Raw genomic sequence first — 24,586 nt, 5'->3', positions numbered from 1 at the left:
GTTAGGCGCTGATGTTCTTTCACGCCTGCAGGCATCTATCATCTTCACTCCAGATGGACAAGTAGAATTATCTACCCCTCTATCTGTTTCTGACACCTCAGCTTTGTGCTCCCTGCCTCTGATGCTCCATTTAGAAGAACCCCATGGGGATGCAAAGGAACTGAGGTCTAATTTCCCTGATTCACTAAAGACAGATGTTCCTGCAAAACTGTGGTCCTCAGGCCCAGAGGACATAGGTCACCTAAAAGTCCCACCTGTGATGGTAAAACTCATTCCAGGAGCAAAGTTACCAAGGAAATCACAGTACCCTTTGAAACCAGCACAAGCTGCAGCTATCACAATTCAAATCCAAGCACTCCTGGAGAAGGGTGCTCTTGTCAAATGTGAATAACCATGCAACACCCCGTTGTTTCCTGTGAAGAAAAAGACACCCAAAGGAGAACCAGAGAAATACAGAATGGTCCAGGATCTCCGTGCAGTGAATGAAGCAACAGTCCTGGACACCCCTATTGTGCCAAACCCACACACTCTGCTCTCTGGAGTTCCACCTTCTGCAAAGTACTTCACAGTCATTGATCTGGCCAATGCCTTCTTCAGTGTACCCCTGGATCCAGTCTGTCAATACCTGTTTGCCTTCACACATGAAAAACAACAGTATACATGGACTGTCATGCCCCAAGGGGCACAAAATTCTCCAAGTCAATTTGCAAAGGCCATGTGTTCTATTCTTGATCCATGGCAATCTGACCATCCAGAGGTTGTCTTACTTCAGTATGTGGATGATTTGCTGCTCTGTGGAGATGATGTACCCACAACAGAAGAATGCTCAATTAATCTCCTTTGCTATTTAGCAGAACAAGAATGTAAAGCTTCACGTCTTAAACTTCAATTCTGTCAACCTACTGCTATCTTCCTTGGCCATTGCCTATCTCAGGGTACTAGACATCTCACCCGTGACCGAGTTAGAGCAGTACTGGATATTCCACCTCCAAGGACTTCAAAGTCTCTACATGCCTTTCTAGGCCTCATTTCTTACTGCCGTGCCTGGATCCCAGAAGCTTCTCTGCTCATGCAACCACTCTATGATACCCTCAAATCAGACCCATTCTGCTTGACCACAGAAGCCCATGACAACTTCTGCACTCTAAAACGTGCTATTGCATCTGCTCCTGCCCTTGGCCTACCAGACTATACCAAACCCTTCAAGTTATTTGTCTCTGAAAGACAGGGCCATGCTACAGGAGTTCTTACCCAAACACATGAATCTAGAGGACGACAGAGGCCTATTGGATTTTTGATGGAGCAGGATATGCCTTCTGTACCATGTGGTACAAGCCAAACATCACTCCTGAACCTTGCTATGAAGATGAGCTCTATCATCTGGTAGAGGTGAAACTTACTTCACAAGACTTCTACTGTGACTCTGAAGGCAACAGCATGGTCTTGATTCATCTACCTTCAGAACTCAAACATTTGTATCGTCATTGGGACACTGCCATTCCACATGTCCCTGTCACCAAGTTAAAGACAAGATCATGGAATGATCTTGGGCCCATGGCAAAATTATGGGCCACCATGAATGAATCACAGCTACAGGAAAATGGCGTTGTCAAATACCCAGCAACTGACCATCTAGAAGCATGGCCACGCCACTTCCTGGAAAATAAATTTCAAGATCTGGTCATAGTAAATGACTATGACCCAGAGACACCTCATGACTGCTTTGAACAGATGAAAATGGAGACAACACATCTACCAACCGTGCATGAGGATCCACTAGTAGATCCTGACCTCACTCTGTTTGTGGATGGCTCAAGGTATGCTGATGAAGAAGGAAAGTACCACACAGGATATGCCGTAACCACAACAGATGAAATTATCAAGTCATCATCTTTACCACCAACAATGTCTGCACAAGAAGCCGAATTGCAAGCCCTGACTTCAGCGTGCAAGATCTGAAGGCAAGCGCGCCAACATCTACACTGATTCAAGATATGCATTGGGCGTGGCACATGACTTCGGATTAATTTGGAAAACAAGAGGATTTCTTACCACTGCCGGTACGCCAGTCAAACACAGTTCTGCAATCAAGGAACTAATGGATGCCCTCCTACTCCCAGAAGAAGTGGCCATTCTGAAAGTGAAGGCACATGGGAAATTGGATACAGGTGAAGCAAAGGGCAACCATTTAGCTGGTCAGGCTGCTAAGCAAGCAGCAAGAGAATTGCAGGAAGTGGATGAAGGAGTGTCCTGACACGAAGAAATTCCTAGTTTTACCTTGCAGACTCTTCCTACTGACCTAAGAATCCTACGGGAACAACAAGCTGCAATTGCCCCTGAGGAAATACAGAAATGGAAGAAGAAAGGAGCAGTCCTAAAAGATGGAGTATACTACAACAATCTTAAATTCTGCCTCCCTAAGAATTTATATCCAGCAGTAGTCCAATGGGCACAAGGACCTGCACATCTGTCAAAAGACCTAATGGCTGCCCTCATACAGAAGTATTATGAAGCACCTGGAATTACAACACTGGTCAACAACTTTTGCAAGGCCTGTGTCATTTGCGCAAAATGCAACCCAGGGAAACCAACCAAAGTGCCCTTGAAACACCTGGCTAAGCCTATGTACCCATTCCAGAGAATTCAGATTGACCACATACAAATGCCAAAGAGTGGTCCCCATGAATATGCACTAGTGATAGTGGATATGTTTTCAGGATGGCCAGAAGCCTATCCAGTAGCCAATATCACTGCCAAGACAACAGCAAAGCGTCTACTTGCAGATATTGTATGTAGATTTGGACTCCCAGAAGTTATTGAGTGTGACCAGGGCCCAGCTTTTACAGCAACAGTGACTAAAGAAATTTGGACTGCTCTGGGGGTGACCCTAGCTTTCCACACCCCTTACCACCCACAAAGCAGTGGCAAAGTGGAACGCATGAATGGTACCCTAAAAGCTAGAATGTTAAAGATGTCACAAGAAACCAAGATGCCCTGGCCAGAAAGCTTGTCAATAGCTTTATTCAGCGTTAGACACACACCTAGAGGAGGGTCATGACGTGCTGACGTGCTGACGTGCTGGCGTGCTGACGTGCTGACGGCGGGCGTGACGGAATAGGAGGGGTGAAGGACTCTGTGGAGCATGGCGAGATACACCACGCTGCTATGAACGCCCAGGCTTCCCGCACGAGACACTGAGTTTTCCCGAGTTGTGTCTTCTCTATAATATATAAGCTGGAGTACGCTGGCTTCTATAGGCGTAATACCGCCCTCTGAATACACATGTGGACGATCCCGCCTGGATACTCACTAACGTCGATTGCAATTTTCTGGATGGACGAAGTCACAACAGTCACAACTTCAGCAAATTTCATCCCTGTATGACACATGAATACGAAATCTCAGATAAGTGCATTACTTCATAATTCAAAATTCTTCCAGTTATAATGTATAAGGCAAATTACTAAATCATATATGGAATTACTATTTTTTTCCTCAACATTCTACTGAATACCAACAAGGATATATATCCACATTAAATGAAGACAGTCAAATGAAGTAAATTCATATTATACAATTGCACGATCCCACTGCTTAAGTGAAAAAATTGAGACTTAAACTTAAACTGGTGATTTAAAACATCTCCTAATATCTGCTGCCTACTTAAAACTTGTCAACAAGGGCTGGTCTACTAAAAAAGTGACCTCATTAATGGCCTTAAGATAAACTTAATACAACATAATTAAAAAGGCCATATACTTATAGCTAATGAAGCTACTTAATTGATGCGCCACCATATTTTATAATTGCACCATTTTTATTACCTAAGTGAAAAACTTGTGACCGAAAATATCTGCTATCTCACCAAAACTGACAATAAGGGCCGGTCAACTAAGCAGTGACCTCAACACAGATACAAGAAAAACTTAAGCATTTAAAATTATAAAAAAAAAAAAAAAAATGTCTTCACTCTAATTGAAGATAATAATGGATGCATAATTATAATTTATATCTCCACCAGCCTTACTGATTAAGGGGAAAAACTCGAGATCTAAAACATCTGCTATTTTATTAAATCTGACAAGATACAGTCTATCAAGTAATGCCTTCATTCCGGCTTTAAGAAAAATCCTAGACAACAAATCTAACTGCTAATTGATGCGCAACTATATTGTTTAATCACATCACCTATAGTGACTAAGTGGATTACCTGAGATCCAAACTATCGACTTTCCCAATAAATCTCCAACAGCGCCTGTCATTTAAGAAGACACTCTACACAGTCCTTAAGAAAAACGCAGTCAATAAAACTAAAAAAAAAGGCTATATACTTACAGCATTGGAAGACAGCCAATGGTAGCATAATTACACTTCTCAACTACATTATCCCTACTGCATAACGTGGAATATTCAACATTCAAAATACTTGCTATCTTATTTAAATTGACAACAAGGTCCAACCAACTAAGAAGGGATTCCAGTACGGCCTCAAGCAACAACCCAGACAAGAATATTAGAAATTCTACATAAAAAATTTAAAATCAAGAGTTTACATATTTACACTAAATGAAGACAGCCAATAAAGCACAGTTATATTCAAAAACTGAAATATTTTTAACGCCTCAGTGGTAATTTTGAGATTGAAAATACCTGCTTTCCAATTAAAATTGATAACAAGGGCCGGACACTAAGTAGCGATTTCAATATGGCCTCAAGAAAAACTCAAGACAACAAAACCTCGGGAAAGAAGGATAAAAAAGAAGTACCTCAAGATAGATCAATGTCTACATACTTCTCCCCTCAACAGCATAAAGAAAATACAAAAAATAACAAACATAATTTGGATGAATCACTGACTAATGTGGGTAACCCCATGACTGAGGAAAATAAGGATCTGATAACTGCCTCTCAACTACAAGACCGTTTAAGCGCAAATTTGTCAGAAATCAAGAATATTTTAAAAATAAGTACTGCCGAAATTAAATCAGAAATTAAACAGGAAATACATGCACTTATCGCAAGATTTCAAAATTTTGAAGATCAAATAGCCAAGATGGACTCTCATATTCATTCCCTTACTGACGAAAACAAACAAATGAACCAAAAAATCCAAGAACTGGAGCTGAAAATTAACGACATGGAAGACAGAAGCAGACGCAATAATTTGAGGTTTAGAAATTTTCCAGAAGCAGGTCCACAGGAAAATTTAAAACAGACCTTATATCAATATTTTCAAGCTTTGAATTTACCCGTTGTTATACCGGATAATGTTATACAACGATGTCATAGGATGTTCAAGCCCCAAGCTCTTCAAGCAGACATTCCCAGAGACATTATCGTTTCCTTCACTTCTTCCGAATTTAAAGATACAGTTCTTCGGCTTGCAAGATCAAACACGACAACTACTGGACAATTTGAGAAGATCCAGGTTTATCAAGACCTATCATTCGCTACCAGAACGAGAAGAAAATCATTCCACCCTTCAACACAAATTATTAGAAAACTAGACATTAGATATAAATGGCTATTTCCAGTAAAAATAGCCCTCACTTTTGAAGGCACCAGGGAGACATTTGATTTGAACACAAAATTGATACAATGGATAAAACTAAAGAATTTGATAACAGAATAGGAATAATGAGTGTCTCGTTGGGGCGCTAGGGAGGGAGAAAGGGAAGGGAAGGAATTTAGTGTTATTTATCTATTCATATTTTTTTGATAACTTGTTATTTTTTGTTTTTGTTAAAATACACCATAGATATTATTATCTTATATTCCTTTTACAAAGTAGGATAAATTGTAATATTTCAATGTCGTTTGATGTAGACACAATATTAACATATTTTAACTCCACATTTATGCTGATAATAATTACTTTTGTTCTATTAATCACGTTATGAGATATACACAATATTTACACATAGATACTGTCACTCTATATTCAACTGGATTACACAGGGGATACACAATACTAATCCCGAGGGTACCCTTAGTGGTATATTTACACGGTTATATAACATACTTCAGGCATATTTATTCATTTATCTATTTTTTTTTATTTTTTCCTAACTTTTTTGATAATGTTGATAATACGACTTACAATTTATATTTCACACACGGGATACACAATATTAACCCCGAGGGTAACCCCTTCTGGTCTACTTACACCGTATGATAGTACACTTCAGGCTTATTTTTTCACTCTCTTTATCTCTTAATCTTTTTGATAATGCTGATAACACTACTTATAATTCATAATCTAAATTTTGGAGGATGGATACGATGAAATCCCTTAAAAATAATCACTTAATTTATAATTTACCCATTATGTGTTTGCTTTCCTTTTGGATAAATTTTGAAGGATTTTTTTTTTTTTTTCTTCTCCTTTTCTTTTCTCTTTTCCCCCCTGGAGTCCTTCCCCCTCTATATGTAGTTTTGCTACATTTACTCCGGAGACCTTATGGCCTCCCTAGGATGCGGTAGAAATCTCTACCGATGGTATGCTATATTCTCGGGTCGGGTCAGCCCTATACCGTTGTGTCCTTCCCGAAAATTAGGAATGAATGGATGTATGAATGTTATTCAGACTGAGACGATGGAACCCCTAAACCTTGAAATTTGCTATTTTTGAGAGTATTGAGTTCTAATGTGCAGGGTTTAAATACGAATAAAAAGAGGAATAGGTTATATCATTCTTTAATTCAAGAAAAAATTCAAATAGCTTTTATTCAAGAGTCCCACTGGCTTATAAATTCTAGACAAACCTGGGGTGGAAATTTATACTCAAAAATCATCCATGCGTCTTTAACTGATAGGAATTAAAGGGGTGTTGCAATCATTTTTAGGAACGACCTTAAATTGGAAGTTATTCACTGTGATCTAGACAAAGAGGCTAGATACATTATCTTAGTGTGTAATATCGACAATAAGCCATATACGCTCGTGAATTTGTATCTACCTAATCTAGACCCAATGACTACTTTCTCCCACTTAATGACTAAGATAGATAAAATTTCTAAGGGTACTTTGGTTATCGCCGGAGACTTCAATTGTGTATTAAATCCTATTTTAGATAAACAATCTCGGGTGCAGATTAATACAGATAAAAAAATACACAAACAAGCAAAAAGATTTAGTAATATATGTAAATTATACAATCTCTGTGACCCATGGCGTATATACAATCCCTATGAGAGAGATTATACTCATTTTTCTCACGTACATGGATCATTCTCTAGGATAGATCTATGTTTAACTAACCCTATTTCTTTAAAACTTATCCACAAAGTTAGAATTAAGCAAAATCTCTGGGCAGATCATAGCTTCATTATTATGGACATAGGTACGGCTCCCTATCCTGGTATCTCCACTTGGAGACTTAATAATTCACTAATTGAAAACGAGAAGAATAGAAATGATTTACTTTCTCTAATAATCCACTTCTTTGAGGAGAATTGCCCTCAGGATACTTCTTGTTCCACTAATTGGTGTACACAAAAAGCAGTAACAAGAGGTTACCTGATTAAAATGGGACATATCTTTAAAAAAAATAATGGACAATCCCTGGCAAATTTATATATTGAATTTTATAGGCTCTCTAATTTAGATAAACAACAATCCTCAGATGGAATAAGAACTTCATTAAAACAAATACAACATTTAATTAACTCTAAAGAAGAACAAAGAATTCAAATCAATATAAAAAAACTAAAAGTGAACTATTATCACACGGGAAACAGAGCATCTAAAAATCTCACAAAACGATTACAAATTCACCAAGCGAGAAATAGAGTAGAAAAATTAATAGAAGGAAATAATACCTATACCACTCCAACTCAAATAGGAGAAAAATTTAACCAGTATTATACACAGTTGTACAACCTTAAGGATACCCCTCAACGCAGTGACGTTTTAAAATATCTGGGAAATATCCAGATTCCGACAGTCTCTCCGTCAGATCTAGCGTTACTTAACTTACCATTTACACAAGCAGAAGTTCAGCAACAAATTGAAAAGCTAGCATGGAATAAAACGCCCGGCCCTGATGGCTTCACAAACGCTTTTTATAAGCATATGATGCCAGTAGTGGTTACTCCACTAACTGATTTGTTCAATGAGATTATCGAAAAAAAAATGGCACCTAATGAACTTCTCCAATCTAATATAATCCCTATTTTAAAGCCTAAAAAAGACCCTAATGATCCAAAAAATTATAGACCCATTGCTCTAATAAACGTTGACATGAAGATTTACTCCGCAATTATTGCAGCTAGAATAAACACTGTTATCGATAAACTGATCCATCGAGACCAAATTGGGTTTGTATCTGGACGTATGTCCTCTAACAATACTAGAAGAATAATTGACATATTGGACATGGCAAATAGATCTGATACTCCCCTCCTGACCCTGTCTCTAGATGCTGAGAAAGCGTTTGACAGGGTCGGGTGGGGATACCTTAGGGAGACACTGGCGTCGTTTGGTTTCCAGGGTAGAATCTGTAATGCAATAATGGCATTGTACACTAACCCCTCTGCTAGGACAGTTGTCCCCAACATATTAGCAGGATGGTTCCCACTCCGAAATGGTACCAGACAGGGATGTCCATTATCCCCACTTTTATATATCTTAACTCTGGAACCTTTGGCTATCGCTATAAGAAAAAACTATAACATCAAAGGATTCCCCATTGCACATACTGAACTAAAAATATCCCTATATGCGGATGATGCTCTGATATCGTTGACCGCCCCAGAATTTTCTTTGCCTTTTCTAATGCAAGAAATAGAATCTTATAGTATTGTTTCTAACTTTAAGCTTAATATCTCCAAATCTATCGCCATGTATACTAACCTATCACAGAAAGTGGTTAAGACATTATCTGATCAATATAATTTTATTTGGTCTAATAAGGAAATAGAATATCTTGGGATCATTATACCAGTAAAAACTGAGGATACAATGGAGATCAATATCCTCAGACTGATTAAAGAAATGAATTACAAATTACAAAAATGGAAAAACCTGGAGACTACCTGGATCGGCAGAATTAATATCATAAACTCATACATACTGCCAAAATGGTCCTATTTATTCTCCATGGTACCCATGAAAATTCCTAAGGCTTGGTTAAATCTGATCCAATCGTATATTTCCAACTTCATATGGAAAAATAAAAAACCGAGAATCAGTTCTAAACTTCTGTCCAATAGAATAACGAAGGGGGGCTTAAACTTTCCTAATATTATCACAAGTTATTATGCAAACATGATAAGACATATATTTTGTCTTCAAGACCCACAATTCGTAGACGAACCTTGGTACATTTTGGAGTCACTGGTAGTCAAGCCCAATAAAGCAGAATTGTTGATGTGGAAAGAACTACCGGATAAATCTCAATTTTTTACGCAGATTAAATCTCATATACTTAGCCAATCATTAAACATATGGCAAGAAATTAAAATATTGTTGGGATATGTAAATAAGATACCAAAGACTTGTTCTTTGGCGGTAATTGAGCAGAACGTAACTGACTTATCTCTCAATACCTGGTTTGAACATGGTATAAATATTGTTTCGGATATCATGATAGACAATAGATTAACATCATTCCAACAGATTGTAGATACTTACAAATTACCATCTAGAGAAATTTTTACGTATTTAAGGATTAAACACTACTTACACTCTTCTCTTATTTGTGATAAATCTACAATTTCTAATTTAATGGAAATTATATTTTGTAATAGTACTAAGAAAAAAGTAGTATCATTAGCGAATGTCCTGCTAAAAGAAATAGGTCAAAAACCTATAAAGATCATAGATTACTGGCAAAAAGAACTGGACATATCAATTTCAAACAATCAATGGTGTTCTTCTATTTCTTACCTAACAAAATTTATACACGGAATAAATCTGGTAGAATGCCATTTTAAATTAATATACAAATGGTATTATACCCCATCTAGATTATCTAAAATGTATCCTCACTTACAGAATTTATGTTGGAGATGTGGGTCGTCTGTTGGGACATATATACACACGTGGTGGGAATGTCCGATTGTAAAAACATTATGGGCATGGACTTTTGATATTCTGTATGAGTTGTCTCATAAACGATTGGAACAAAAGCCAGCTGTAGCGATTTTACATTATAATTGGAATTTGGACACACAAAAAACTAAATGCATAGCATCTCATTGCTTTGTGGCTGCCAAAATAATAATTGCCAGAAACTGGAAAACATCTATTCCCTTCCAAAAAAGACATCTTATAAGTCAAATTAAATTACAACTCTTGATGGAAAATAACCTTATTAATAACACACTGAGCTCAACCCTTAAAAAAGGTATATACAAATTATGGTTGGACAAAGTAATATCAATTTATGAATGAAAAAGGACTGCTTCCTACTATTGCTTATCCATAATACCAATGGAGAAAATATGAGTATTTGTATTGTATCCCTCTGATCTAATCCTAGGATGTATGCGAACTGTGGGCTTTACTTACCACCACTTTCTCTTTATTTCCCCCTTAATTGTGCAGAAATATAGTCATAGTCTTAACGATCACCAGTTCCCCATTAATAAGATGTTATATTACATGGGATTATAATTATCTCTTTTTTTTTTTTCTTCTTTTTTTCTCTTTGCTTAAGGGAAGGATTAGAGATGGTTATGCATCATAATGAAAAATAATTCAAGACTTTTGATGTTCACCCTATGTAATATAGCCTCACCGTTTAATAAATCCCTGCCCATTTTGTAATAACAATAAGGTCAAATTATATGTTTTCTTTTCTCTCTCTCCCATAATTGATGATAACTAATCAGGTTGGATCTATCCCTCAGTCTGACAGTATGAATGAATGTGTGTGCAAGATGTATTTATTTTTTAGTAATATAGTCACACGATGATCTTAGATGCCCATCTACTGATATTTATATTACAATAAGACAACACATTTGAGATTTGAACATGATGTAAACTAAAAACATAATATACAAATGGTGTTTATATGGTTAAAGATCCTTATGTAATGTATTGTTTGACTGTATAAAAATAAAATTCTTAAATAAAGATGATTATAAAAAAAAAAAAAAAGACACACACCTAGAGGGAAGCACTCACTATCCCCATATGAGATCCTATTTGGGACTGCACCCAGACTAGGTTGTTATTACCCCCAACAGCTTCAGCTTCAAACTGATGTTTTGGTAGATTATGTGACTGAACTTGCAAGTGCTTTGAACAAAATACATGCCCAAGTTTTCTCTTCAATTCCAGATCCCGATTTTGATACGGGTACCCACAGCCTGCTTCCCGGAGATTGGGTCCTGGTCAAGAAATTTGTGCGGAAACACACCCTGGAACCAAGATTTGACAGACCATTCCAAGTTCTCCTGATCACTTCAACCTCCGTCAAGTTGGCTGGCAGGCCACATTGGATCCACGCTTCCCATTGCAAGAAGACTCCTGCCCCAGAGGAAGCAGACACCGCACAACAATGTACCCCTGGTACATTATCACCTTAATTAGCCTAATTAAGGCCCAACAAGTAGCCATTACTAAAGATGCCAGTGGGTATACCTTCTGGTACAATTCCTCATGTACCCGTGTGGCTACATATACTTTTGACTATTGTGACATTGTAGACTGCCCATTCCCTACGTCACAAATTCAAACCATCTATAGAGATATCCCTCATTTAAAGGACCCCTATGTTTGTGTAGTTGACAAACAATGGGGGCATAACTGTAACCATTGGGGGGCTGCAGGGTGGAATGCTGGGCCTGCCTGGGGTTACAAGCCCAAAAGTGCCTTATCTAAGGTAGATGACCATGGTAGATCCCTCCTCCAAAGAATGACTTTGAGGAAGCCTGGAGGAGGTACACCCATGAAATTAATTCTAAACATAGAGCATCCCAGCCCAACGGATGCTGACCAGTATGTAATGGGAATGTATTGGAAGAAAGGTTCCTATAACAAATTAGGGCACTTCTCCAGAGTGGCAAGGGGCTACCCACATGGTCCCAAACCCATTAAAACCACACATCCAGTCCTTTAAAGACATGATGGCCATTGCTAATCCCACCTTTGAAGATACCATGGCCGCTGAAACAGGTTTTAATGATGTCAATTTATGGTTGGAATGGATGAAATATAGTGCCAACAAACATAACAGAACCGCATGCTATGTGTGTGGTGGTGCCCGGCCTCCCCTCGGCACCGTGCCCTTGACTTTGCCACTAGAAATAGAAAATTGCATATTAAGTCTTTTTGCCTACCATTATAATTATAACAGGTCCCTCTGCAAAGCATGGACAGTAGAATATCCCCTCCTAATCAAAGATGTCAAACCCCCAGATGGTATTACGATCTATAAGGGAAACTACACCTGTTATGCCAATTATGACGGAATTGGTAAGTTCATGGGTAACTTTTCCGAAGGATGACAGGGTGGCAAAAAGCTTTAATTCACATTGGTATGGCATTACTAATTTTTCTTTTTATTCTCGCTCTTCTCGTTTGTTGTGTCCTCCCCTGTCTGAGAAAATTCCTACAGAAGACTGCAGACCAAGCGGCACCAACTTTTGCACATCTGACAGTTGATGACCAACATTTCACTTCACCCTGTATACCGCTGCAAACTATCCCTTTTACTGATAAAGTGCAAGAGTTTTAGGTAGGGAACCAGCTTAGGGACAGCGTCCGTCTTTATGGATAGACTGCCGTGCGGAGATGTGGTGGGCAAGCCACTGCGGGTTACCAGCGGAGTGAAGAAAGTTCCTGACCGTATTGACGGATGAGCTGCAGCCTATTAGGGACAGGAAGGGACAGAATTGCACTCTGCAATAACACCTAGCTAGCGGTCATGGGGTTTCTGTGCCTTTGGGCTAACACGTCTTCTGGTATTAACAAATAAAGTTTATCTTTTTAGTGCCTAACATTTCATAGGGGGGACTGTTATAGAATTATTAAAACCTTTATTAAATTTCCCCATTAACTCCATTAACTTCATTATATGACAGATTTTCCTAACAGCATTTAGAATATTAGAAAGAGAATGTATTTTCTAGAAGGATATGAGTAACACCGGAATTGTCAAGTTCCTGCAATATGTAACAATGTATGCCATAGTTAGATCATGAGAACTGTACTAATGAAATGTCCATTCACTAAAAAGCCTTGAACCTGACCTCGAATCTAACATCACTAACTACTCAAAATGGCGCCTAAAGCCCCCCTCCCATCGAGTAAAGCCTCGTGCTAGCAAGATGGCACCTGGGCCATCGTGTCCACTCCCGTGTCCAAGATGACGCCACCTCTCGGTGGGAGGTCATGTAGCCGGCCACTTAACACTTAAGCCAATTAATAATATTGATGGGTGGGTATTGACATAGCCACTTAACACCTAACCCAATTAATGATGTTTATTTGTTGTTATCTTGATATTCTATGATGATGTAATATTGCTCTTATAAGGGTCTGCGAGCCCGCTTTTTAACCAGATGCCATTAAATTTTCTCGAAGTTCTTTTAACCTGAACTCCGTGTGTCAGTGTGAATTTACTTCTGCGTATACGCAATTTAATCATCTCAAATTTGGACAGGAACAGATAGACATTCAAACTTATTTGTTTGCTTAAAATAATCCATATCATATACAGGGAGTGCAGAATTATTAGGCAAGTTGTATTTTTGAGGATTAATTTTATTATTGAACAGCAACCATGTTCTCAATGAACCCAAAAAACTCATTAATATCAAAGCTGAATATTTTTGGAAGTAGTTTTTAGTTTGTTTTAGTTATAGCTATTTTAGGGGGATATCTGTGTGTGCAGGTGACTATTACTGTGCATAATTATTAGGCAACTTAACAAAAAACAAATATATACCCATTTCAATTATTTATTTTTACCAGTGAAACCAATATAACATCTCAACATTCACAAATATACATTTCTGACATTCAAAAACATAACAAAAACAAATCAGTGACCAATATAGCCACCTTTCTTTGCAAGGACACTCAAAAGCCTGCCATCCATGGATTCTGTCAGTGTTTTGATCTGTTCACCATCAACATTGCGTGCAGCAGCAACCACAGCCTCCCAGACACTGTTCAGAGAGGTGTACTGTTTTCCCTCCTTGTAAATCTCACATTTGATGATGGACCACAGGTTCTCAATGGGGTTCAGATCAGGTGAACAAGGAGGCCATGTCATTAGATTTTCTTCTTTTATACCCTTTCTTGCCAGCCACGCTGTGGAGTACTTGGACGCGTGTGATGGAGCATTGTCCTGCATGAAAATCATGTTTTTCTTGAAGGATGCAGACTTCTTCCTGTACCACTGCTTGAAGAAGGTGTCTTCCAGAAAAAACTGGGAGTTGAGCTTGACTCCATCCTCAACCCGAAAAGGCCCCACAAGCTCATCTTTGATGATACCAGCCCAAACCAGTACTCCACCTCCACCTTGCTGGCGCCTGAGTCGGACTTGAGCTCTCTGCCCTTTACCAATCCATCCATCTGGCCCATCAAGACTCACTCTCATTTCATCAGTCCATAAAACCTTAGAAAAATAAGTCTGTGGAGTGCTGCATCCCTCTGCAAGATATCTCACTATTTTTAACTTTTCTGAGCCTGTCAAGTCCTTCTTTTGACCCATTTTGCCAAAGGAAAGGAGGTTGCCTAATAATTATGCACACCTGAAATAGGGTGTTGATGTCATTAGACCACACCCCTTCTCATTACAGAGATGCACATCACCTAATATGCATAATTGGTAGTAGGCTTTCGAGCCTATACAGCTTGGAGTAAGACAACATGCATAAAGAGGATGATGTGGTCAAAATACTAATTTGCCTAATAATTCTGCACGCAGTGTATATATATATATATATTTTTTTTTTTCTTTGATTCCCTGCACACACACTCTCAGATTTTAGCAAAATGCCGGGTGCATTACAGCCATAGCCAAAAATCACATAACATACTAAAAAAAGGCTTGCACTCACGGTCTGTTTCTTTTATAAAAGTTTTCTTCTTTATTCCAAAGCTTGTTAAAACATAATCTTAGTCATCAACGTTTCAGTCATCTCTTGTGGCTTTCATCAGGATCAGTTCAGCACAAAATACATTTACAAACATTTGCGTTTATATAGCTTAACAGACTGATTATTTAATTATTAAAACACTCACCACCTGTATCACAACTCGCCCGGCGTCTCTCTACCTTCTGTGTGCATGTGCGAACACGCCGAAACCCGGAAGTGGCGTGTTGACGTCACCGTCCATCGCCAGGGTTACCCGATATGTTTACAGGCTCCCTGGCAATGAGGTGTCTCTATTCAGTGCCCGGGCGGAGATACCGTTTACAGACAAATTAAAACAACGGCACAATAAGCCTAACTGATACACATACATTTCAGCATAATTTATACATCCCAATAATGCTTTATTCTGTTATAATGTTATACATGCCCATAAAACCTATCACCAAATTGAATATTATAAAATATTGCATCAATGTTCTTATATACTCCATATATTTGACATAATAATTGGTTTGATTTTTAATTTTTATTTAATCTATTTTAGCATTACAACTTCTTAAAGTGATACTCATACTATTATTTATAATAAAGTGTCATATGTGTATTATGTACATTAAAGTGAACTAGTGTTAATTTATATACATCAAAGTGCTTCATGTTTTCTTAAAGTGATACTTATGCTATTATGTACAATAAAATGCTATGTGTATTTTATGTACATTAAAGTGAATAATTTCATTAATTGCTAATATATCTTCACTGCTACTTAAAGTGATAGTAGTGCTACTATTTACATGAAAGCGAACATGTGTCTTTTATGTACATCAAAGTGCTAAATGTTTACTTAATGTTTAAGAACAATCCATTACTTCTTAAAGTAATACTAGTGCTACTATTTACATAAAAATGAACATGTGTCATTTATGTACATCAAAGTGCTAGATATTTACTTAAAGTGATACTTTTGCAATTATTTACATAAAAGTGATAAGTGTCTTATATATACATTAAAGTGAACCTATACATGAAAATCCTCTTATTGTATTTAAAGTGTCACTAATACTTTGTTTATTTTAAATTACTTCAAATTTAACCCCTTAACGCCGTTACGGCGTTCTATGCCGTCGCGGCTTTAAAGGGCTTTAAAGCCGTTGCGGCGGCATAGAACGCCGTAACGGCTGAAGCCCCCAGGAGGTAAGCTATACTTACCTCCGCCGCGATCCTCTTCTGGGGGTCTGCCTGAGAGCCCAGGCAGCCCCCCTCCGGCAAATGAGGCCCCCGGGGGCCATGTGATCGCTCTCAAAGAGCGATCACATGGCCCCCTATAGCTGGCTATGGATCTGCCAGCAGGGGGACTGTCTAAAATATTAGAGAGTCCCCCTGCTGGTAGGTAGTGTAAAAAAAAAATTAAATACACATGTTAAAATAAAATACAAGTATTTATATATATATAATATATGTATATATATTATATATATAATATATATACATATTATATATATGTAACGTCATACGTAATGTATTTTAATATTAATATTAGTATATATATTAGTATTAAAATACACTTAGAATGACGTTACATATATAATATGTATATATATGTTATATATATAATAGATCTACATATATATATTATATATATACGTATAATTACAATAATAAATAAATAAAATAATAAAATAAATAAATAAAATATTGAAACAAAATTTAAAATAAATTATATATTCATATGTAATTTCATTCTAACTGTATTTTGTTATTAATATATATATATTGGAAACAGAATACACTTAGAATGACATTCTATATATATCTATCTATATATAAAATACAAATAACCGCAAATATATATAGATAGATAAATACATATAATTACATGAAAGATTACATTAGTATACACGTAGAATTTAAATACCTATAAATGCATATATATTAAAATTCTACGTGTATATTTAAGTAATTTTTTAACATAATTATGTCATTTAATTAATTAAAATTTGATTGACATGCCTGACAACACAGGGAGAAAGTGCAGAGAATTTAATTCGCAAGCACTATATTTGACCCTGTAACTCTCCAAGACACCATAAAACCTGTATATAGGGGGTACTGTTTTACTCGGGAGACTTCGCTGAACTCAAATATTAGTGTTTCAAACTGGTAAATTGTATTACAACGATGATATTTTAAGTAAAAGTGACGTTTTTTGCATTTTTTACAAACAAACGGCACTTTTATGGACTATATTATTGTTGTAATATGTTTTACTGTTTTAAAACACTAATATTTGTGTTTAGTGAAGTCTCCCAAGAATAACAGTACCCCCCATGTACAGGTTTTATGGTGTTTTGGAAAGTTAGAGAGTCACATATAAGGCTCGCATTTCATTTTTTTGACATTGAAATTTGCCAGATTGGTTATGTTGCCTTTGAGACCGTATGGTAGCCCAGGAATAAGAATTACCCCCATGATGGCATACCATTTGCAAAAGTAGACAACCCAAGGTATTGCAAATGGGGTATGTCCAGTCATTTTTAGTAGCCACTTAGTCACAAACACTGGCCAAATATTAGTTTTTTGCTTTTTTCACACAGAAACAAATATGAACGCTAACTTTGGCCAGTGTTTGTGACTAAGTGGCTACTAAAAAAGACTAAACATACCCCACGTTCAATACCTTGGGTTGTCTACTTTTTCAAATGGTATGCCATTATGGGGGTAATTCTCATTCCTGGGCTACCACACCGTCTCAAAGGTAACATTACTAATCTGGCAAATTTCAATTTGAAAATGGAACGTTCTATATTTGACCCTGTAACTTTCCAAAACACCATAAAACCTGTTAATGGGGGGTACTGTTGTACTCGTGAGACATCGCTGATTACAAATATGTGCATTTTGTTGCAGTAAATCCTAACAGTATTATGACATTTACAGCTAAAATGTGAGGCGGAACTACAAATTTAAAAAAAAAATTCTAATTTCTTACAGTTTTTTTTTATTTTATTCATAATAAATTGTTTCATATATAAATATTTTATATGAAATGAAAGCCCTGTTTCTCCTGAACAAAATGATATATAATAAGTGTGGGTGCATTTAATATGAAAGAGGTGAATTACGGTTGAACAGACATATAGCGCAAATTCCAGTTTTTGTTTACGTTTTGTTTTGATCAGAACGTGCACTATTGACTCCGTCCTGAAGGGGTTAAAGTTTAATTTTACCTTAAGCAACTCTCCAATATACAAACTAATAAAATCTGTCAACATTGAAGTTGCTGTTTAGTAGATAGGAGAGTGCGCTGGATCTTGTGTATTTATTGTATAATATGGCCCCCAGCAGCACCCCATTTAAGCATGTTTAGGTGAGTGCAACCATCCCCCCATGTTTCCTATATATATTTGGGAGTCTAGCCAACTCCTTGGTTCTGCACCCCTCCCTGTTACAGGTGCCTCATCTCAGGTCCCTATTTAGCCTTGTACTGCAGAGAGCCTCAGATGGAATTTTTTCCCAAGTAAGTGGTTAATCTCATAAAAGCAGACATTAGACTGTGAGAGTAGGACCTGCCAAAGATGGGGTACATTGACGTTGTGGCAGGCTTATGCAATGTATGATCATATAATGTAACTAAATCCCCATTTTTTTGCCTAGATTAGGTGTTTTTAAAAAAAAAAAACTTTTACAAACTAATAAAATCTGTCAACATTGAAGTTGCTGTTTAGTAGATAGGAGAGTGCGCTGGATCTTGTGTATTTATTGTATAATATGGCCCCCAGCAGCACCCCATTTAAGCATGTTTAGGTGAGTGCAACCATCCCCCCATGTTTCCTATATATATTTGGGAGTCTAGCCAACTCCTTGGTTCTGCACCCCTCCCTGTTACAGGTGCCTCATCTCAGGTCCCTATTTAGCCTTGTACTGCAGAGAGCCTCAGATGGAATTTTTTCCCAAGTAAGTGGTTAATCTCATAAAAGCAGACATTAGACTGTGAGAGTAGGACCTGCCAAAGATGGGGTACATTGACGTTGTGGCAGGCTTATGCAATGTATGATCATATAATGTAACTAAATCCCCATTTTTTTTGCCTAGATTAGGTGTTTTTAAAAAAAAAAAAAAAAAACTTTTACAAACTAATAAAATCTGTCAACATTGAAGTTGCTGTTTAGTAGATAGGAGAGTGCGCTGGATCTTGTGTATTTATTGTATAATATGGCCCCCAGCAGCACCCCATTTAAGCATGTTTAGGTGAGTGCAACCATCCCCCCATGTTTCCTATATATATATATATATATATATATATATATATATATATATATATATATATATAAAATTACAAAGTGATATTTTTGCCATTATGTGCATTAAGGTGCTAAAGTCCACTACATATGGCCCTCTATTAATAGGCATAATTAATAACTTTTAACATTAATCATACTTAATTACTGGCTAGATTGTATTGCTAGTTATTTACTATTAATTGACTTTAATCCCTCAATCTTGATTATGTCTAAAATTAATATATTCTATAATTATTCTATAATTATTAATTATGCTGAAAATGAGGATATCTACTCTAGAAGACTCCTATTCATTACAAAGTTACTCATATAAACGGGTAATATGATAACATTTCATTTAGTCCCCGTGGTGCAACTGTGTCCAGTTCTTGGATCCAAAATGTTTCTCTCCGTAACAATATATTTCCTCTATTTCCTCCTCTTCTTGACAACGGTATGTGATCTATTGCTACAAATTTTAATGTAGCCAAATGCTCCAAAAAATGCTTTGCCACAGGTTTGTCAGTGCATGCATCCCTAAAGGCAGTTCTAATATTCGATCTATGTCCTCTGATCCATTCACATAGTTGCGTCTCGGTCTTACCAATATAGCACAGACCACAGGGACATAATAACTTGTATATAACAAACGTAGTTTTGCACGTAATTGTATATCTTATCTTATAGCTCTTATTCTTATGTGGATGAGTAAAAGTTCGTGCTGGCACCATGTGGCCACACGTCACAAGCCCAGGCAACGAACGCTCCCTCACACTTGTGGTTTCTGTTGTTGAACGTAACTTTCTTCTGGATCAGTTTTCATCAGTATATCTTTTAAATTCCTATTCCTCCGAAAGCATATCTTTGGTGATTCTTTAAATTCACTAGGTAAAGTATTAACATATTCCAATTTCTCTTCACTATATTGGATATTTTTTGTGCTTTATTATGGAATGTTATGGGAAAAAACAATGTAGGCCTTTTAGTGAAGTCTTGTGGCTTGGTCGCTCTTTCATTTCCTTTTTCCAATGCTCTATCTAAGACTCTTGCACCATATCCCCGTTCCAAGAACTTCATTCTCATTTGTGTTAATTGTTGTTGTCTCACACTTTCATTAGTTATTTCTCATAACTCTGAGGAATTGAGCTTGAGGAATAGAATTCTTCAAATTTCTAGGATGAGCACTTGTGTAATGTAATATCGTGTTTCGGTCTGTGGGTTTGGAATAAAGGCTATATTCTACTTTATGATCCACAATGGATAATTCCACATCCAAAAAATGAACCTTTTTTGTACTTATATCTGCTGTCATCCGTACTGGAGTTGGAAGCCTTTGTGCCACCCCATAATATTAAGACATCATCGATAAAACGAAAATACTTTATGATGTTTTGTCGAAATGGTTTTAGTATGTATTCCTCTTCAAACACATACATATACATATTAGCGTACATAGGCGCCATGGGTGCGCCCATCGAAGTTCCAGATATCTGCATATACCATTGTTCCTCAAAACTAAAATCGTTGTTTTTCAGTGCCACCTCTAGTAACATGTATTCTATTGTTTTAATGATTAAATAATCAGTCTGTTTAGCTATATAAACGCAAATGTTTGTAAATGTATTTTGTGCTGAACTGATCCTGATGAAAGCCACAAGAGATGGCTGAAACGTTGATGACTAAGATTATGTTTTAACAAGCTTTGGAATAAAGAAGAAAACTTTTATAAAAGAAACAGACCGTGAGTGCAAGCCTTTTTTCAGTATGTTATATATATAGAAGGCGTATGCCTGAAGTTGTGGGAGGGATTTTATGCCTATTTAAACCCAGCAAATCCCCTTACTCACCTGTCTTCGACGATTTCGGAAATTTTCGCCTTCATTTCCGCTTTGCAGACCTCTGACGTCAGTCTGCCGCGACGCTTGTACACAGCCCGCCGGTTTCGTGGGTATTTTCACTTGAACGGTAGCCTCCCGACAGTTTCGTCCAAACTGTAAGTCCTTTCAAAAGATCTTCGTTATTAGTATTTGTTTTTCACGCATAAGTCATTCAACGGTATGATGAGAGTAGACGTGTGGGTCGGTAGTTTGGCAAGAGGGTGTCACTCGCATCGCTCAGTTCTAGCGCTGCTTCAAGAGAGGCAGGTCAGTGGAGTAAGGGGATAATGGGAGTGTACTCCCTATGTCAGCGAGTGCATGAGGGGCATAGGGACACGTCCCTAGGAGCGGACTTTATGTTATGACTGTGTCGGTACGGATCGCTATTTAGGAAGTACCTGTTCTCCACGAGGTTTCCCCTACTCTACCTGTTCTTGGTACGAGCAACGGGGTTTTCCATTCAAACGGGTCCTTACTAGCAGTCATCGCCGAGGATAGAGTCCAAATACCCACGAAACCGTAAGCCATGACCTACCCGTCGTGCCAGGCGCAGTCCCACGGCGTCATCGCGGGTCAGGTCTATACTTTACTTTTCATTCGCATGGTTTCACGCGTTCTATTGCTTACAATGACTGCTCCGTACTAACCGTTACTTTCACTGCTCGTTTTGCTGAATCGGAAATTCCATTCGTTACATTACTGGCTTTCGTTTATGCAAACTCCCGGACGTACTCGGCTAATTTTTCGTACACATGGTTCACACGAACACAACATTTCAGGCATTTTACCAGTTTCATAATCTCTGCTGGCATTTGCATTCGAAGGGGCACTTATTCCCGTATGTAACTGCACATACGCTTGACAGGGCACTGTTACATGGAAATAAGTATCCCCTAATGCACATTTGTACTGTTTTCACTGTTCAATACGTCAAGCTGTAGGTGAATGTACTGCAGGCCAGAGTTTCTGTTCTCTGTGCTTCAATTTGGTATTTTAATGTGTGCACCTGTAGATCTTGGCATTAACTGGGCAATTTGATATTGGCTACTTCGAATTGCTATAAGCATCATTTCATAGCGGTCACCAGAGGTACGAGGCTACGTTACAAATGCCAAGGGATAACACTCTGTCCAAATGGGGGAAGATCTTTCAATTTTAAGACCGTGCCGCTGTCAATATTTACTTATCAGAACGTAAAATAATTTACTGTATGTTCAGGGAACCTAATTCCCAGGGTAATGAACCATGATTTAAATAACTGATTACACAGCATCTCCACGTTTGGCTTCTATTAGTAATAAAAAAAAAAAGTTCATACAGACATTTAACTTAAGCAATTATACAGCGCTCTTCTAATTTACGGAGTTAATAGCTGTTCGCTTACTTCCAAGATGCTCTTACAAATGTGTTTTATTTGTGGTTATATTGTTTTGTCCTTTTGGTTTGTTTCATCAGCATATATACATTTTAGATAGGGAATAAGTCGCCATGCTCTCAAGGTCCAAATACGTTTGGAAATAATATCGAGTAAGTATGAAAGTTGGAAAAAAAAAATATATATAAATAAATAGAAAATAAATGGGTAGAGCACATAAGGTCGTCATTATTATTGGTCTTCCTCAGTATACACAGATTCTCTAACTGTTATATACATCTTACATTCATCAGCACACGCTTGTGGAAACACAGCTAGGCATACTTGACAATTAAGCCGTGCATTACATCACTATACCTATTTGAAGATCCTAACATATTCAGCGTTGCATTCAGTCCTATCATGGCCTGGTTACCTTGCCTTGTACACCTGCGCAGACAAGCACATATGTTGCTAGACAAGTGCATTTAAGTTCACACTACAGTTCTGATGTCCAAGCCTCGGCAAGGGCAAGTATGCGTTTTTTAACACTGCCATGAACGAGATCCGCATAATAAAAAATAAAAAAAAAGGGAAAATATATATACATACATATAAATAAACTCGTATTTCGTTACAAGTCAAGGCCACGATACGGCACCTCGAGCCCCGAGGGCCATACATTCAATCATACACGCATCCTAGTTTTACATCCCGACATGCTCACAGGGCACTCCAGTTTCGGTCAAGCTGTACGATCCTAACTCATTACCACCCACGTTTCGTTCATTGGTGTGTCCTCTCTCACTAACTAACTATCCATCTTAGTTAGCAACTGCTGGCTGTTAGGTTCCTAGGTGTCCACTAGTTATTATTCCCCCTTTGCCATAGGTTAGTGGTCCCGCGAGGCCAACACCCATCCTCATACTCGGAGGTACTACGCCCCTCGGGCCACATCATAGCTAGTCGCCTCGCATTGTGGCATAGAGAGGGCCTCACCCGTCACTCCCATTCTATCTTATGTTTAACTTTCACCGAGAGGCCAACACCCCGCCACACCGTTCAGTGGCCGCACTGCCCCCTCGCGCCAACGCATAGATAGAGCCTCTCAAGCCGCTTGGCAAATAGCAGGGCCTCACCTGTCACCAACCTAGAGTAATCGTTTCGCCACATCGCGGCACTAGCTAGTCAGCCAGCACTCACTCACTCACACTCACGCACCCCTAGTACGCTGGGGGGACGGCACACTACAGACCCGTCACGCATAATCATTATGTTTTGAATCCTATAACCGACGCGGGTATTCCTGGCACTTTATTTCCCGCTTTGGTTTGGTTGTGAGTTACATACTCTTAGGGTAATGCGAACAGTATGTCAGGACTGTCATACTAGGCTAATCCCGTGCTTTCAATACGTAATCTCTTCCGGGCTACGGGTTTGCTGGTTACTGAGACATAACAGTTCAAGGATACCAATTTGTATATTACCCCGACCTGTCACTCGCTGGTGTTCCTCACATGCCGCGTACACTACGGGCCCAGGCCAAGCTAGTAGAAACCAGGACCGGCGGTCCCTCCAATCGTTTCAGGCGTTTCTTACATATATTCAGCTAAGTACATATGTGGGGTCTCACGTTGCCTTTCGCGTTGCACGTTGTTCAGGTTAGGCCTTGTATTTGACCTTCGTCAGGTCCTCCAGACACTGTCGTACATACAGTGACTGCTTCCGGACTCATGTATTGCGGATATGCTATTTATTACTTCACAGCATTTTGGGGGCATTTTTCGTACATTGAGTTCTAAATTACCGTTTATCGACTCATACTATCACTTCATTTTCACGTCAGCGTCACTTATACAAGCAATGCAGGTTAAGCTTAGCAGTCTGATTTGACCGGGTATACGGAACTCCCACTTGTTTTCATATCGAACATAAAGGCATCCCTCTGCCTCCATTTCGGCCAAACGAATGCCTTTGAAATCCTTCATCTACTGTATTTGGGACTTGTCTGCACGC

Source organism: Pelobates fuscus, chromosome 1 (assembly GCF_036172605.1).
Source record: "Pelobates fuscus isolate aPelFus1 chromosome 1, aPelFus1.pri, whole genome shotgun sequence".
NCBI classification, from domain to species: domain Eukaryota; kingdom Metazoa; phylum Chordata; class Amphibia; order Anura; family Pelobatidae; genus Pelobates; species Pelobates fuscus.
Note: the sequence above shows the minus strand (reverse complement) of the source record.